The sequence below is a fragment of the Ranitomeya imitator genome, chromosome 7, assembly GCF_032444005.1.
Source record: "Ranitomeya imitator isolate aRanImi1 chromosome 7, aRanImi1.pri, whole genome shotgun sequence".
NCBI classification, from domain to species: domain Eukaryota; kingdom Metazoa; phylum Chordata; class Amphibia; order Anura; family Dendrobatidae; genus Ranitomeya; species Ranitomeya imitator.
This window is the reverse complement of record NC_091288.1, coordinates 22,382,667-22,398,779: the sequence shown is the minus strand read 5'-3', so window position 1 is coordinate 22,398,779 and position 16,113 is coordinate 22,382,667. Positions and strand designations below refer to the sequence as shown.

The 16,113-nt window shown below is 40.1% G+C and overlaps 1 protein-coding gene across 1 annotated transcript in view; it reads right to left on the bottom strand.

The window, feature by feature from the left end:
- The window catches only part of ARHGAP15 (Rho GTPase activating protein 15), a 696,217-nt gene that overhangs the window by 473,211 nt on the left and 206,893 nt on the right, over nucleotides 1–16,113 (bottom strand). The window lies entirely within an intron of this gene.

Sequence of the window (16,113 nt, the reverse complement as noted above, 5' to 3'; positions counted from 1 at the left end):
CAGAACTTCATTTCCCACGGTGCGATAGAGAAAACAGTGATTATCCCTAACAAAGGGATTGTTGGCAGAGATATGCAGATGAGCACCTTAACTGTGTTACACCCTTTGTCTCTATCCACTCAACAGGGTTCTCTTATGTTCCATGCTTTAAACACAGTTCTTAAAGCCAGTCATCTGCATAAACACGCCCACAGCATCTATAGGACCTAAAATGACTGTTGTCTTGTGATTATATGGGAATGCGGGTTCTGAACCTGCTTGGGGTTGAAGAAAAAAAAAAAGTAAATAATGAGATTTCTACAATTATAACCCAACCTTACTATCCGTTTCAATGGATCTTCTGTTCAAGGTTTCGAGACTTGTATTTTTGATGCATACATAGTTGGCACAACTTTTTGAAATCACAGAGCAAAAATGTTTTAGCTAACACTTCCAAAACATTGATTTACTTACTGCTCATTCCTATAAAATGTAGATTACAATTGTTGCAGAGTGTTAGACTGCAGAGAAACAGTGCTTCTTCCATCAACCGTGGTGTGTCTTCACGTTAATCACCCTTTTTTCAGGTTTGAACTCAAAATACACGGCTCGGAAGTGTCAAAAGTGAATTTGCATGTCTCTTTAATTAGACTATAAAATGGAAAGTTTTCCGGTTGGCATAGCAAAGTAAGGTAAAGCCTGGGAACGATAAACTAGATGATTTTGGAAAGTTCTAGAACTTTATGAAACCATAAACTGTGTAGTCGAATATTTACAGTTTGTCATGTTACCAAGAGGTCCGCTTGTTAAAGATCATCAGAGGCGTAACTTCTGGGGCACTATGCAAGATCTGTGGTCTATCACAGCCTTTTCTGGTGTTTTCTTGCACAGCAGAGGGGCCTTTAGACTCCAAGATCCAGAACTTCCACCTTTATAGCAACTATAGCAATGTCCTTGTCATTCTACCATTTATATACATGAGAAATGATCAAAAATGAACTGTAATACTCCTTTATGACTTTTGGATAACTTCTATAGACAAAACAAAGCAATCCAAAAAGTTTGGTAACACATTTGTAGAGTTTTATGAGTGATTGAATTTTCGTGCAGCCAGTAATTAATATCTGCTTCTATTGTCTCCAACATAATAAGGCACATTCGATTAGCATAAAATAAATTTGAGCAGATCTGTCAAATTGAATTCCAGCTCTTGGACCACCAATGAACTGGAGCCTGAAGAAGGTTGCATTGTTGGTCTACAAAGCAGTCTCTGGCTACTTGCCCATCTACACTGAACTGTCCCGATTGGATATGCCTCGTTGCTTTGGGATGACTTTTACCCTTTTTAAAATCTAAATAATGTTAACTAAGCACCTTATGTTAGTTACATGTACTATTGATGTTTATTTATTTACTTACTATAGAGTATTTGCCTTTTTTTCTTTTAGTTTTGTCTGTTAAATGGCCACAGTGTGAACGTGCTCCTACTTATTGAGCGTATACCAACTTATCTTTCAGCTCATGCCTTTCGTTTTAGTGACAATCAAGGTGTGGCCTAGATTAGAAAACCTACTTTCAATTATTTTATTATGGAATAAGGATGTGTAAATCAGTTCTAAATGTATCATTTAGAATTTACAAAAATTAATGCATTCTATCAATTCTGAATGTTTGAGAATTCAATTCATATTGAATCCAGTTAAATGGTGGCCAGTCGGTAGCCATTTTGCTAGATTCATTTTGGATACAAAAGGAGGTAAAAAAAAACCCTGAAAACTATTATTGTCACCTTACCTTTCACCCATCTAAGGCCTCTTTCACACTTCATTCTTCTGGCGTCAGTCAAAATCTGTCGTCGCATCGGAGCCACGGATCCATCAAAAATAGTGAAAAATGGAAACAGCGGATCTGTTTTTCCAACAGATCCGTATAGCGGATCCGTTAAAAACAAACAAATCCTTTGCATCCATTTTTTCATTGGATCCGTTTTTTCATATCTCCAAATGGGAGTCTCCCAAACGTGATTGGCTACTGGAAAATAATGGAAACCTATATATTGAGTGTTTTAACACCCTATCTTTGAGAGGTTGTAGAGAGGTTGTAGAGTGGCAGAAATGGAAGAAGTTCTAGCAAATATTGTGACCATCTATGCATCTATCCATCAGGCAGGTTGCTGGCAGGCTTCTTGATTGTATGCTTCTTGCTGGCACATTGAGGAATGAAGCCACATGGCAGGCTTATATAGATTTGGGGCTGTCTGGCCAATTGGCTACTAAATACAGATTTGGAGCATGCTCAGTCTAAAAAAACGGAATCAGTCGCTGGATTCCGTCATTTGACGGACAGTGACGGATCCTTCGCCCATAGGCTTCCATTCTAGCCAACGACGGACGCTGCTGGATCCATCGCTGTTCGACTTTTCCATGCAGACAAAAAAATGTTACTTTGTCCGTCCTCTCCAGACGACGGATAAACAAATCCCAACGGATCCAGCGTATGACAGACGAAATGTGAGGCCATCCGTCGTAATCCGTCGCAAATACAAGTCTATGAGAAAAAGCCGGATCCAGTGGGCAAATTCGCTGGATCCATTTTTTTTTCCCAAAACGACGGATTTTGACAAACAAAAAGACTGAAGTGTGAAAGAGGCCTTAGATGCTCTTAACTGACACTTCCCATGACGAATACCCATTATGGCATCATGGCATTATAACATGACGTTATAGAGTGATGTGACTGCATGGACTGATGAATGTCATGAAGTGAAGAGGAGACCCAAGCTGGAGTGGGTGCCTTAAAGAGCAATCAGAGTGCTGGTAGGGAGCTGTGGCAGCGATACAGGTGAGGGGTGATAGGAGTATGATATTTAAATTTATTTTCCCCCTTATATCCCCCTTATTAAATAGTTGCCTTATTAAAGAAGAGTATTTCACTCTGGAAGACACAGCAATTTCCCAGCATTACACACATAGCCCACTGATTCCTATTAGACCTGTTTTCTTAGCTTCAGTTTTCCGGAGGTGGCACTGAAGCAAACATGGAGCTTTTTGTGTAGACTCTCCAACTATGGCTGGTTTGTTGTTGGTCCCATTAGAAAGAAACCTCAGCAACCTTGCTATCAGAAGATGCTCCTAAAATAAAGTGGACAATTCCATTAGCAATCCTAAGAGTATGTTGCTTTTTACATTTTTTTTAATGGACTTCAGTTTGATCTCAAGCCATGGCGACTTGATGAATGAGCAATCTGCTGGAAAATTGATCTTGTGCAAGCCCAGGAACTTTTTTGTCATTATAATCATAGTATCAAGCCATCAGGTTGCTGGTTGTGCTTTTCACCTTGTTCCTTCTATTCTTCCGACCATGATGTTGTCCAGTGATTGCTCTCTTCATTTGAGGTTGTCCAAAATAGGCAAGTTGTAGCTTGGTGATCCTTGCTTTGAGTCACATGCTTGGCATGATTTCCTCCAAAACTGATTGATCTGTTCTTCTTGCCATTCATGGTATTGATAACATCCTGCTTCAGCACCATATCTTGAAGGAGCAATTCTCCTTATGTCTTTTCTTCTGTACAAGTTTTTCATTCATAATTTGCTACAGAAAAGACCAAACTATGTATGTGTTGTGTATTCATCGCAACTGAAATGTTCCTCGATTTGAAGACCTTGTTCAGTGACTTCATTGTTGATTTGCCCAGAGCTATTCTCTTATTGACTTCCAGTGACGTCAATGAATCTTGAATGATCATTCTTCAGAGTAGGTTGAAGTCGTTTACAACTTCCATATTGTCGCCGTCCACACTTGTGGATATCAATGTTGTATAGTCTGCGTAATTAGGATTGTTGATTCATCCAGCAATTTTGATTCCGTTTTTTTTTCCAGCAAGTCCAGCCTTCCTGAAAATAGTTTTTGAAGATGTGGCTACACATTATATTTTACCCATGTGGCTGTGAAATAGTTAAGGTGAATAGGATAGGTCTGTTAATGCAGAATATTCATTGTTTTTTCACTGTGCAATTGTTTTAATGATTTCTCACTTCTGCAATTGAGCTTTAATGAAAATGCATTTATTTACAGGTAATATAACAGTCATTAGAAAAAAAAAGCAAAAAGGAAGAAATTGGCTGAAAAAAAAGTATAGATAGCAAAACAGAAAATTAATTTTCAGAATTTCATAAAGTGTAAAGAGTTTTTTTCTGTCAAAAATGTAACAAAGTCTTTATTTTTGCCATTTCATTCCTAAGGAGTATGCACGAGGAGCTCTTAAAAGCCTGCTAGTTTTTAACAGAGGAAATTTCGAGTTGCCGAATGCTTAACGTTGTCACCTTAAAACAAACTGTGACACATTTTCTTTCTCACACATTTGAAACCCAACTTATCAACCTTAACAAGTGCTCTTATCAAGAGAATGTTGTTGTCTTTGTTCTCCAACTTTCACAAGTAAATTACACTTTTTAGGATTTATCAAGACAAGAGACGAATTTTGAAGAGCAGACCAAACTCTCCATGGAAAACAGTCTCATTACTTTCTAGCCCCAGGCACTATTTATCACTACATGTTATCTATCTTTTTTCCCTCTTTGTTCCTTATACAGTATATCAGTATTTACGTAATTATATTTCTGGAGCAGATGTTTAACCACCTTTCCCCAATACAATTTCTATGTTTTTCTTTCACGTACTGATGGGTTGCTGAACAATAAAACTGCAATGCCTACAATAACACTAAAACCATTAGTATTCATTATCATATATTAGGATTATTTTAGGTATATCTGATTGAAATGCTGATAAAGCCACCATTTAGAACAGTTGGTAGACATGCATCTTCAACATTTATAAGGATGATACTTGTTTGATGTTCATTTATTTTATGGCTGAACTTTGCTGCCAAATTTCTAAATATTTATCATTTCTATCTCCTATCTCCTGTCAACCTTTTCCCCATCCATCAATCTCTTATCAATCCAGCATCAACCTCCTCCCCATCCATCAATCTCTTATCAATCCTGCAACAACCTCCTTCCCATCCCGTCCATCAACCTCCTCCCCATCTGTCCATCAACCTCCTCCCCATCTGTCCATCAAACTCCTCCCGGTCTGTCAACCTCCTCCCCATCCCGGCCATCAACCTCCCCATCCTGGCCATCAACCTCCTCCCCATCCCGGCCATCAAACTCCTCCCCATCCCGTCCATAAACCTCCTCCCCATCCTGTCCATCAACCTCCTCCCCATCCCATCCATCAATCTCCTCCCCATCCCGGCCGTCAACCTCTTTCCCATCCCGGCCGTCAACCTCCTCCCCATCCCGGCCGTCAACCTCCTCCCCATCCCGTCCATCAACCTCCTCCCCATGCCGTCCATCAACCTCCTCCCCATCCCATCCATCAATATCCTCCCCATCCCGGCCGTCAACTTCTTTCCCATCCCGTCCATCAACCTCCTCCCCATGCCGTCCATCAACCTCCTCCCCATCCCATCCATCAATCTCCTCCCCATCCCGTCCATCAACCTCCTCCCCATCCCGTCCATCAACCTCCTCCCCATCCCGTCCATCAATCTCCTCCCCATCCCGGCCGTCAACTTCTTTCCCATCCCGGCCGTCAACCTCCTCCCCATCCCGTCCATCAACCTCCTCCCCATCCCATCCATCAATCTCCTCCCCATCCCGGCCGTCAACTTCTTTCCCATCCCGGCCAACAACCTCCTCCCCATCCCGTCCATCAACCTCCTCCTCATTTGTCAACCTCCTCCCCATCTATCCATTCATCAAGAAAAATTAAAGTAGAAAAGTTGAGGAGCACCGTTTATTATAGCTTTGTAAAGTCCAAGTCTTAAGACATTGGCTATAAATCTTTTAAAGATGAAAACACAAGAAAAAAGGTCAACACTTCAACGAAGTTTAATATAAAAGTGATGACTTAAATAGTCTATACATGCAACACGTCAGAACAAAGCAACTGGGGCCATTCTTGTCTATCTATCATAATTTATCTGCCAAAGGCTGATCTTCTATATAAGACCATAATACAAGTCTTTTCAAGCAGATATGTACTTAGCGTATGTTCTCGGCACAGCTGTAAAGAAATAATGATAATGTTACTTACAATAACACTGATTAAGACAAAAGTCCCTGTTGGAATTGCTAAACAGCCAGGAATTAGTTGCATATTTTCTATTACGATCGAGCTGTAGAACATACAAATAAGGTAATAATACTAAAACAGAGACTTTTGTGCTATTTAATAACATGAATGCGAAACCGCATTAATTAAAAGAAAAAGGAAAAAAAAATACAATTATAGCCGGAGACAAATTTCTAATAATATATAAAAAAAACTTGAGCGCTAATCACACTTAAACCTTTTTTTTCTCTCCTTTTCTGTCCTGCTTGGTTATTTGCAAAGAGCACATAAGATGTTGTAATTTTAGGGGGGAAATGCTTTCTTATTTAATTATACAGAACACATCTGATGAAGTTGCCAGAATAGAAGCAAAGTGTTCATCTTCCTATGCACCTGCAGAGAAGATATAGGGGTTGGGGGCTTAAATGTCTACCCTGGGTTTTAAGAACTAAATGATAGTGAAGCTGCCTGGATGAAATCCAGCTCCTACCATCCACACTGTGCACTTGAACGAAAAATTAGTAGTTACACCGCTGGACTAATGATGTTTGACATTTTATTTTATCGTATGCGGTATAAGTCTTACCATGGAACTACTGTCGCTGTGTTCTAATAAAATACAGAACTCAAAGGAATTTCTTGGAGCAAAAAGAATATATAGCCATAGCTTCAAAACTACATAATATAGTGGAAGAGAGGAAAGTATAAGGAGATAAATAAGAGGAACACCACAAAAATCCATGATATAAAATTATAATATTAACCTATTTTATATTGGCAATAATAAAAACAACAAACAAAAGATGCAGGTTAAAATAACAAAGTTCCCCTCCTGCAATCTAAGGCGTTATACCTAAAGGTACCGTTACACTAAACAATTTACCAACGATCACGACCAGCGATACGACCTGGCCGTGATTGTTGGCAAGTCGTTGTGTGGTCGCTGGAGAGCTGTCAGACAGACAGCTCTCCAACGACCAACAATGCCAAAGTCCCCGGGTAACCAGGATAAACATCAGGTTACTAAGCGCTTAGCAGGGCCGCGCTTAGTAACCCGATGTTTACCATGGTTACCATTGTAAATGTAAAAAAAAAAAAAAAACACTACATACTCACATTCCTGTGTCTGTCATGTCCCCCGGCATCCGCTTCCCTGCACTCCTCCTGCATCCTGTGTAAGTGCTGGCCGTAAAGCAGAGCGGTGACGTCACCGCTGTGCTCTGCTTTACAGCTGGCCAGCGCTGACACAGGATGCAGGAGGAGTGCAGGGAAGCGGATGCCGGGGGACGTGACAGACACAGGAATGTGAGTGTTTTGTTTTTTTTACATTTACAATGGTAACCAGGGTAACCATCGGGTTACTAAGCGCGGCCCTGCGCTTAGAAACCCAATATTTACCCTGGTTACCAGTGAACACATCGCTGGATCGGCGTCACACACGCCGATCTAGCGATGACAGCGGGTGCTCAGAGACCAAATAAAGGCCCTGATCATTCGCAGCGACCAACGATCTCCCAGCAGGGGCCTGATCGTTGGTCGCTGTCATGCATAACGATTTCGTTAACGATATCGTTGCTACGTCACAAAAAGCAACGATATCGTTAACAAAATTGTTGTGTGTGACGGTACCTTAACTTTAAAAATTATTACTTCTTCAAAGAATAGGTGATAACTTGCAGTTCAGTGGAGGTCAGACCATTGAGACTCCACAAATGCTGAGCACAGGACTCTGGAATAGAAGATATCCCTGGCCAGGAATGGGGCTTCACCATAATGTAATTCATCATGTATCCCTTGACCAGAGATATACACATAAGATAGCTGCTGGCTGAACAAGCCTTTGACAAAACTACATGCCTCCTGACCCCCGAAATCCATACACATACACTGTTCTGTACTGGAATTTCTGTGCCATTCCAATACATCATTTCTTTTTTTTTTTAGAACCAACTCCCAACCCATTTGCTTGATTTAATGGCAAACATTTATTTGAATTTTAAGGCCCCAGATATTTTTTTAAACATTTCCTTTTCTTACTCATCAGCCCTGGCTCTTTTCCTTCCTGGCCAGCTCCCTCTCTGCTAGTCCACAAGAGATTCCTGTAGTAACATCGCATACTCCTCTTATGTCATCATCTAAGGCCTTTTAACGATGGCACATGCAAATATTAACTGCCTAAGTATTTGTCACACGTCTGGGTTCAAACCCTTGAGCCTGTGCTTTATTATCGGCTTCTCCGTACTCCAAGCCACAGCAGATACACCTTTTCTCTGGGTGTTTATTTTGTTATTGTTACTTCAGTCTTTTCAGGGTAAGAGATGTTTTTATTAATTCATTTGTTTGCCCTATAACCTTTCAGATTCGTCTGTATATACTTCCCCCTGCTGGTATTTCCTGCTCTTATTTGAATGTCCAGCCCTACTGCTGTAGATTAAGCCAGTCAGTGAAAGACCAGCTAGGGTTTCTTTATTTCTGCTATTTATAGTTGTTACTCTGCATTTATTTTCTGTTTCTTTTTAGGAAGCATGTGGCATATTCTCTAAAATTACATACCTTAATCCTTTATTTTGTATTTTGTGGTTTGTTTTACTCACTATGGCATCTCTTAAATTCAGCACACTTTCTCTTCCGTAGGTAATTTGCACTTTGCTCTGCCCTCCGATTCCTTAGAAGGAATGTAAAGCTATCGACGGCATTTCAGGCAGCATAGGTCCAAGTTGCCATTGTCTAGTCTGGGGTTAGGGCTATTTCAGCTCACGCAGGAACCGCTAGGGGCTGTAAGGTTTGGATCTCTAGTCTGTACAGGACCCGGCAGGGCCAGTTGCAGTTTTTAGTGTGTGTTATCTATTTTCCTGAGTGAGTCGCCATGCTATCATAACAGTTTTGTTTTAGCATAGCACTCTGCTACCAGGTATTAGTCAGGAGTTTAGTTTCACCTTTTGCTTGGCTCAGCTCCTGGTAGGTATCTAATTATCTCCTCAGCTACTCCTGACTTCTGTCCAGCTACCAGTATTTACTACCAAGCTCAGTCCAGTCTCTGTATGTGTTGTCCACACCTACAGCGCTGACAAACTGATATTCCAGATAACCAAATACTCTAAACTATTTTTGGCATTTTTCATATCTGTGTCTCTATTAATGTACACGATTATCAGTTAAATTTTGCTATTCCGATGCCATCCATACAATTAATTTAGGAGTGTGGAGTTTCCTAGTAATCAACTCATCTCATCTATCCTGGTGCACGCTTGATTCTCTGCTGTTCCTGTGTGCAACCACATCCCACCTACAAGATTTGTCTATACTTTTCATCTATATCTGAGTGTAACCGGACTCTTGCTGCAACCTATCAGTTTGCATATAAATCTCAACTATTCCTGTACAAGCCGCACATCTGCCTCTGTTTTGTCAAATGCTTCCGGTTCTGCCATCTGACATACTCTACTGTACTGGTCCTTGCTGATCCTTGAATATTCCCGACAATTCCAGCTGCACTTCACCATTGCCTCCTGCCTACATTATCCTTCTGACTTATATTTTAGAGAATTCACCTCACCTGGCAAATCCATAATGCTTTAATTGCATTTTCTATAAAAAGTAACAGACATGGTGATTTTAAAATAAAGAAAATGTTGGAAGAATATCCATCATCTCGGAAGTCCAGTTTTTCCCATAAAATGAACACTAAGTTTTTCTCGGCATGTGTACTTTTTATACACCTCTGGCAAAAATGAAGAGACCACCACATCAAAACCCTGTCATGGGCAGCCCAATCTCCAGACCTGAACCCCATTGAAATCCTCTGGAATGTAATCAAGAGGATGATGGATAGTCACAAGCCATCAAACAAAGAAGAACTGGTTAAATTTTTGTGCCAGTAGCAGTGTGAAAGACTGGTGGAAAGCATGCCAAGACGTATGAAAGCTGTGATTAAAAATCATGGTTATTCCACAAAATATTGATTTCTGAACTCTTCCTGAGTTAAAACATTAGTATTGTTGTTTCCAAACGATTATGAACTTGTTTTCTTTGTATTATTTGAGGTCTGAAAGCACTGTTTTTTTAACAAAATTTTGGCTATTTTTCTTTGTCTGAAAAAAAAATACAAAATTTATTGCTTTGGAACTTCGGAGACATGTTGTCAGAAGTTTATAGAATAAAAGAACAATTTACATTTTACTCAAAAAAATACCTATAAAGAGAAAAATCAGACAAACTGAACATTTTGCAGTGGTCTCTTAATTTTTGCCAGGGCTGTATATGAATGAACTTGTACAAATTATACATTATATACTGTATTATCAGTACTATGTGGTATATACATATACAGACACAGTTGTGTGAAAAAGTGTTTGCCCCGTTCCAGATTTCCTATTCTTTTGCATGTTTGTCAAACTTAAATGTTTCAGATCACCAAACTAATTTAAATATTATTAAATATTAGACAAAGAAAACACATGTAAACACAAAATGTAGTTTTTAAAATGAAGCTTTTTTATTATGAAGGGAAAAAAAAAATCCAAGGCCCTGTGCAAAACAAGTGAGTGCCTCTTTGCAGAATTGGTGTGATTCATTCACATTGGAGTTTTAAGAGCAGAATCCACCTGTTTAAATTTAAGCCACAGCTTCTCATTTAGATTAAGGTCAGGACTTTGACTAGGCCACTTCAAAGTCTTAATTTTGTTTTTCTTAAGACATTCAGAGGTGGACTTGCTGGTGTGTTTTGGATCATTGTCCTGCTGCATAACACAAGTGCGCTTCAGCTTGAGATCACAAACAGATGGCCGGACATTCTCCTTTAGGATTTGTTGGTAGACAGCAGAATTCATGGTTCCATTTACCACACCAAGTCTTACAGGTCCAGAAGCAGCCAAACAGCCCCAGACCCTCACCCTATCACCACCATGTTTTACTGTTGGCATGATGTTCCTTTTCTGAAATGCTATTTTACTTCTATGCCAGGAGTAATGGGACATACACCTTCCAAAAAGTTCAACTATCATTTCATCAATCCACAGAGCATTCTCCCAAAAGTCTTGGGGATCATCAAGATGTTTTCTGACAAAATTGAGACAAGCTTTATGTTCTTACTGTTCAGCAGTGGTTTTTGCCTTGGAGCCCTGCCATGCAGGCCGTTTCGCCCCGTCTCTTTCTTATGGTGGAATCATGAGTATGAACTTTAACTGGGGCAAGAGACGCCTGCTGTTCGAAGACAGATTTTCCCATTACTGAGGCGTATAGTAGACCATTATTGCATGAATGTCAGTCTCCCAGTAGTTCCATGATAAAGAATCCAGTGAGTGTTGCCTCACTTTGGTTTTGGATTATTTTTTTCTTATATTAGTTTGTGAACCTTATTCACGTGAAGGGTTGTAGGTGATAATTTGCTGACCATTCTGGGTCTAACTACTAAAATGCCCCACCTGAACACTGAAAGAGTCGTGCATGCATGACACTGCTCCATTCATTGCCTATAGTACTACTTGGCAAGTGCTATACTTCGTTATCTCCAGCAGTCCCATTGACAGCGAATAGAGAGGTTTCTTGTTTACGTGGTTGCCACTTTATTCCACTGGTGCATTTGAGAGCCTCATTCTCTAGATCGGGAAAATTTCCAAATCACAATATATTGTAACTAGGGATAAGCGAACCAGTGGAAGTTTGGGTTCTGTTACCCGGCTAACTATTCCAAAGTTCCGTTGGGGTACCAGAGCTGTATATAAACTTGAACCAGAACCCCATTGAAAATGATGGTGACCCAAATTTTTGAGCTGAAAAATATTTTTCGCTCTCTCTGCAACGGACTTTCCCCGGGAACTCCGAACATTGCAATAAACATCCGGGAGAAGTTCATATTCGGTGTTTAGCACCTGACACTAACTGTCCAGTACGAACCTCGAACTTTTAAGCTCAGGTTTGCTCATCTCTAATTATAGATTATGAATTTGAAGTTAAAGAGAAGCATTAAAGGATAGCAAAAAATAATATATTTTGCTTTTTAAAAAATATTTTCTCTAAGAACTTTCTTATAAAAATATTCTAAGATGTAATAAAAAAGGAAATACAAAAAACAGGCTGAAAAGAAAGCGTCACTAAAATAAATGATACATTTCGCTATTAAATTTTTTTGTGCTGTGTTGACACATATGACCCGGAGCCTCATTGTATGGAATTGTTGCAATTTGTAGCATTTTATAACATCGTCTCTCCGAAAAAGTACTTAAGTCATGAATTCAAATAAAACCATTTCCAAACTATAACCGAGGTGGAGAATTCATCAAATTGTCAGATAGACTATGTTTATCAGTTTTGAAGCCCAATATCTGACAGTTCCTATTTACGATAAGTGCGATTCTACTCTAATTGGTATCACAGATATAAATACGAAGATAATTCCCGGTTTCTTCGAGAGATTTGGAAATGGAAGATGAGAATGTCCATTCTGGCCAGTAAATGACTGTCAGAAATCAGACGGCATTAATTCAAGAGCGTCTTAAGCGTAACATCCTTGTATTAGACCAGCATTATATGCAAGATTGGCCGGAAGAATATAGTAATCTTATTTGTAAATCATGTAATTTACAACATTTACTTATTAGAAATAATATGTGAATTCGAAATCACTTAATATTTTTTTTATTATATATATATATATATATATATATATATATATATATATATATATATATATATATATATATATATATATATATATATACACACACACACAAGTTACAGTATATTCAGATGTCCATTTTTTTGCATAAAAAAACAGAAATTTTTTTTTTATCATGTTACTGCATCCGATTTTCATTTATTTTTGAGTTGCCTGTTCATTTTTACCATCAGTGTGTCATCACCAGTTTTTATTGTATGCAAAAAAAAAAAAGTAAAAAAAGGCATTAAGCAGTAAAAAATGAATTGAAAACAGATAGGTCTCCATTTTTTTTTTTGAGTCATTGGTTCACAAAAATGCAAAAACTTGTTCTATCCATTGAAAACATGGACAGAACACATACGGGAAAGATGAAGGTGTGGATTAGGTGTTATAGTACAATGTGATTGTGATCCTTGGATCACCACTTATGGATTTTGCCGCAAATTAGTGCAATTTAGATATGATTGAATAAATTAGAGTGGAAATAAATGACCAAGTGAGGAGGTACACGAGCAGCAAGGCCCCGAGTAGCTTACAGCTCTTTAAGGTAATGTGCCGGGAAGGAATAGAACATGAGATGAAGTCAGTGTTCCAGGCAGAAGTTCCAAAAGCATCACACAGCTTGAAGCCAAGTTCGGCCATACTGGCAAACCCTCGCCTCTATGAGGAGATTCGTAAGTGGAACCGCTATAAGAGGAAATTAATTTCATGGACTGTACTGTGGTGGTAAGCTTGGTGGCGGAGAAGGAAATGAGACCAGTGGAGGCAGGAATGTGTGAGGCCGAGGAAGTAATGAGACTGTGTATTGAGATGCTCTGAATTAGTGAACAAAATGTGGGAGAAGTTGGATACCCGCTATCCTGTGTACATAGTCGACACACAATGACTGTTTAGTAGTGTTGAGCGATACCTTCCGATATTTGAAAGTATCGGTATCGGATGGTATCGGCCGATACCGGCAAAATGTCGGATCTCGCCGATACCGATACCCCCGATACCAATGCAAGTCAATGGGACACAAATATCGGAAGGTATCCTGGATGGTTCCCAGGGTCTGAAGGAGAGTAAACTCTCCTTCAGGCCCTGGGATCCATATTAATGTAAAAAATAAAGAATAAAAATAATAAATATGGATATACTCACCCCTCCGAAGAACCCTGGCTGTCACCGCTGTGAGCGTCTGCCTCCGTTACTGAGAATTGCAGAGAGTGAAGGACCTTTGATGACGTCGCGGTCAGGTGAACCATACGCACCGCACATGCCGATTCCGATTTCCGATATCACAAAAATATCGGAACTCGGTATCGGAATTCCGATACAGCAAATATCGGCCGATACCCGATACTTGCAGTATCGGAATGCTCAACACTACTGTTTAGTAAAGTTTTGTTTGTGAAGAACTGATGGTCTTTATTCTGGCTAACATCTAGTCGGTCATCAGCTACATTCGGCCTGCACTGGCATAGGTCCTTCCCAGCACAAGTCCACTCACCCAGCCAGGACCTCCACTTTCATGTACTGTGCAAAAGCGCAAGAAATGTGTACCTAGTCCACATCTACCTCCCCATGCCACTTTACAAGAGGCCCGGAGAATCCAGCATTATCGGTGAGGGATCAGAAGATACAACGAGGACTGGATGAATGATGTGGGGAGAGGAGGGGCCTAGAGCAAAAAGCAGCACATGCGTATAAGTATTTCGTTATTTTTTACATCTTGCATATATATTCCTCTGGCCTCTACTTAAATCGTGGAGCATAAAAAGAGACATTACATTTGCAAAGAATAACTTATCCTTAACTTAAACTTCCTGGGCAAGGCCTCACGAACAGGCAGATTTGAATGTTGTCTGATCCTCTAGTAACATAGTAACATAGTTAGTAAGGCCGAAAAAAGACATTTGTCCATCCAGTTCAGCCTATATTCCATCATAATAAATACCCAGATCTACGTCCTTCTACAGAACCTAATAATTGTATGATACAATATTGTTCTGCTCCAGGAAGACATCCAGGCCTCTCATAGTAAAATCTTTAGAATACAATTGCAATTAAAGAGGGGGAATCTGCTAAAAAAAGATGGCATTTCTGCAACAGGATCACAAGGTGTATTTGAAAAAAAATCTCTGATACATAGAAAGAATATTCAAATTCAAAGTCCTGTTTGTATGTATTATTGTTGGGGATTTGCAGTATAGAATCAGAACTCAGAATTTGCCCCAATGGTTCACTATCTATTGTCAATACTTCTTAAGAATTTCTCTATTCCAAGGTTCCCAACTAGGGTTGAGCGAAACGGGTCGGCCAGATTCAGAAGTCACCGACTTTTGGCAAAGTCGGGTTTCATGAAACCCGACACGACCCCTGTGTGGGGTCAGCCATGAGGTCGGTGATATTCTGATCTGGAATCGGAATTCCGATACCGAGTTCCGATATGTTTGTGATATCGGGAATCGGTATCGGAATCCATATTTAAGTGTAAAATAAAGAATAAAAATAAAAAATATTGATATACTCACCCTCGGACGCACCCTGGTTCTCACCGGCAGCCTTCCTTCCTAAGAATGAGCGCCTGAAGGGCCTTCGATGACGTCGCGGCTTGTGATTGGTCGCATGAGCGGTCACATGGGCGTCACGCGACCAATCACAAGCCGCAACGTCATCTAAGGTCCTTCAGGCGCTAATTCTTAGGAAGGAAGCGTCCGAGGGTGAGTATAATAATAGGTATATACTCACACTCGGACGCGCCCTGGTTCCAACCCGCAGCCTTCCTTCCTAAGAATCAGCGCCTGAAGGACCTTAGATGACGTCGCGGCTTGTGATTGGTCATGTGACACCCATGTGACCGCTCACGCGACCAATCACAAGCCGCGACGTCATCGAAGGTCCTTCAGGCGCTCATTCTTAGGAAGGAAGTCTGCTGGTGAGAACCAGGGCGCGTCCGAGGGTAAGTATATCAATATTTTTTATTTTGATTCTTTATTTTACACTTAAATATGGATCCCAGGGCCTGAAGGAGAGTTTCCTCTCCTTCAGACCCTGGGAACCATTAGAAACCCAATGCACTGCATTGGGTTTCGTGTTTCGGCCGACCCCGACTTTTCTATAGGATCGGCCGATTTCACTCGACCCGACTTTTGAAAAAGTCGGGTTTCGTGAAACCCGACCCGATCCTATAAAAAGAAAAGTCGCTCAACCCTATTCCCAACAATTAAACATTTTTCGGTGAATAAATTTGTGTAGAATTCAATACTGGAAAACTTGTAATTGCTTGTAAAATGCACGTTGGGGAGAGAAAGAGAACCTCACTAACCATAAGAGCTTACACTCTACAGGCGAAAGAGAGGACCTTTCTG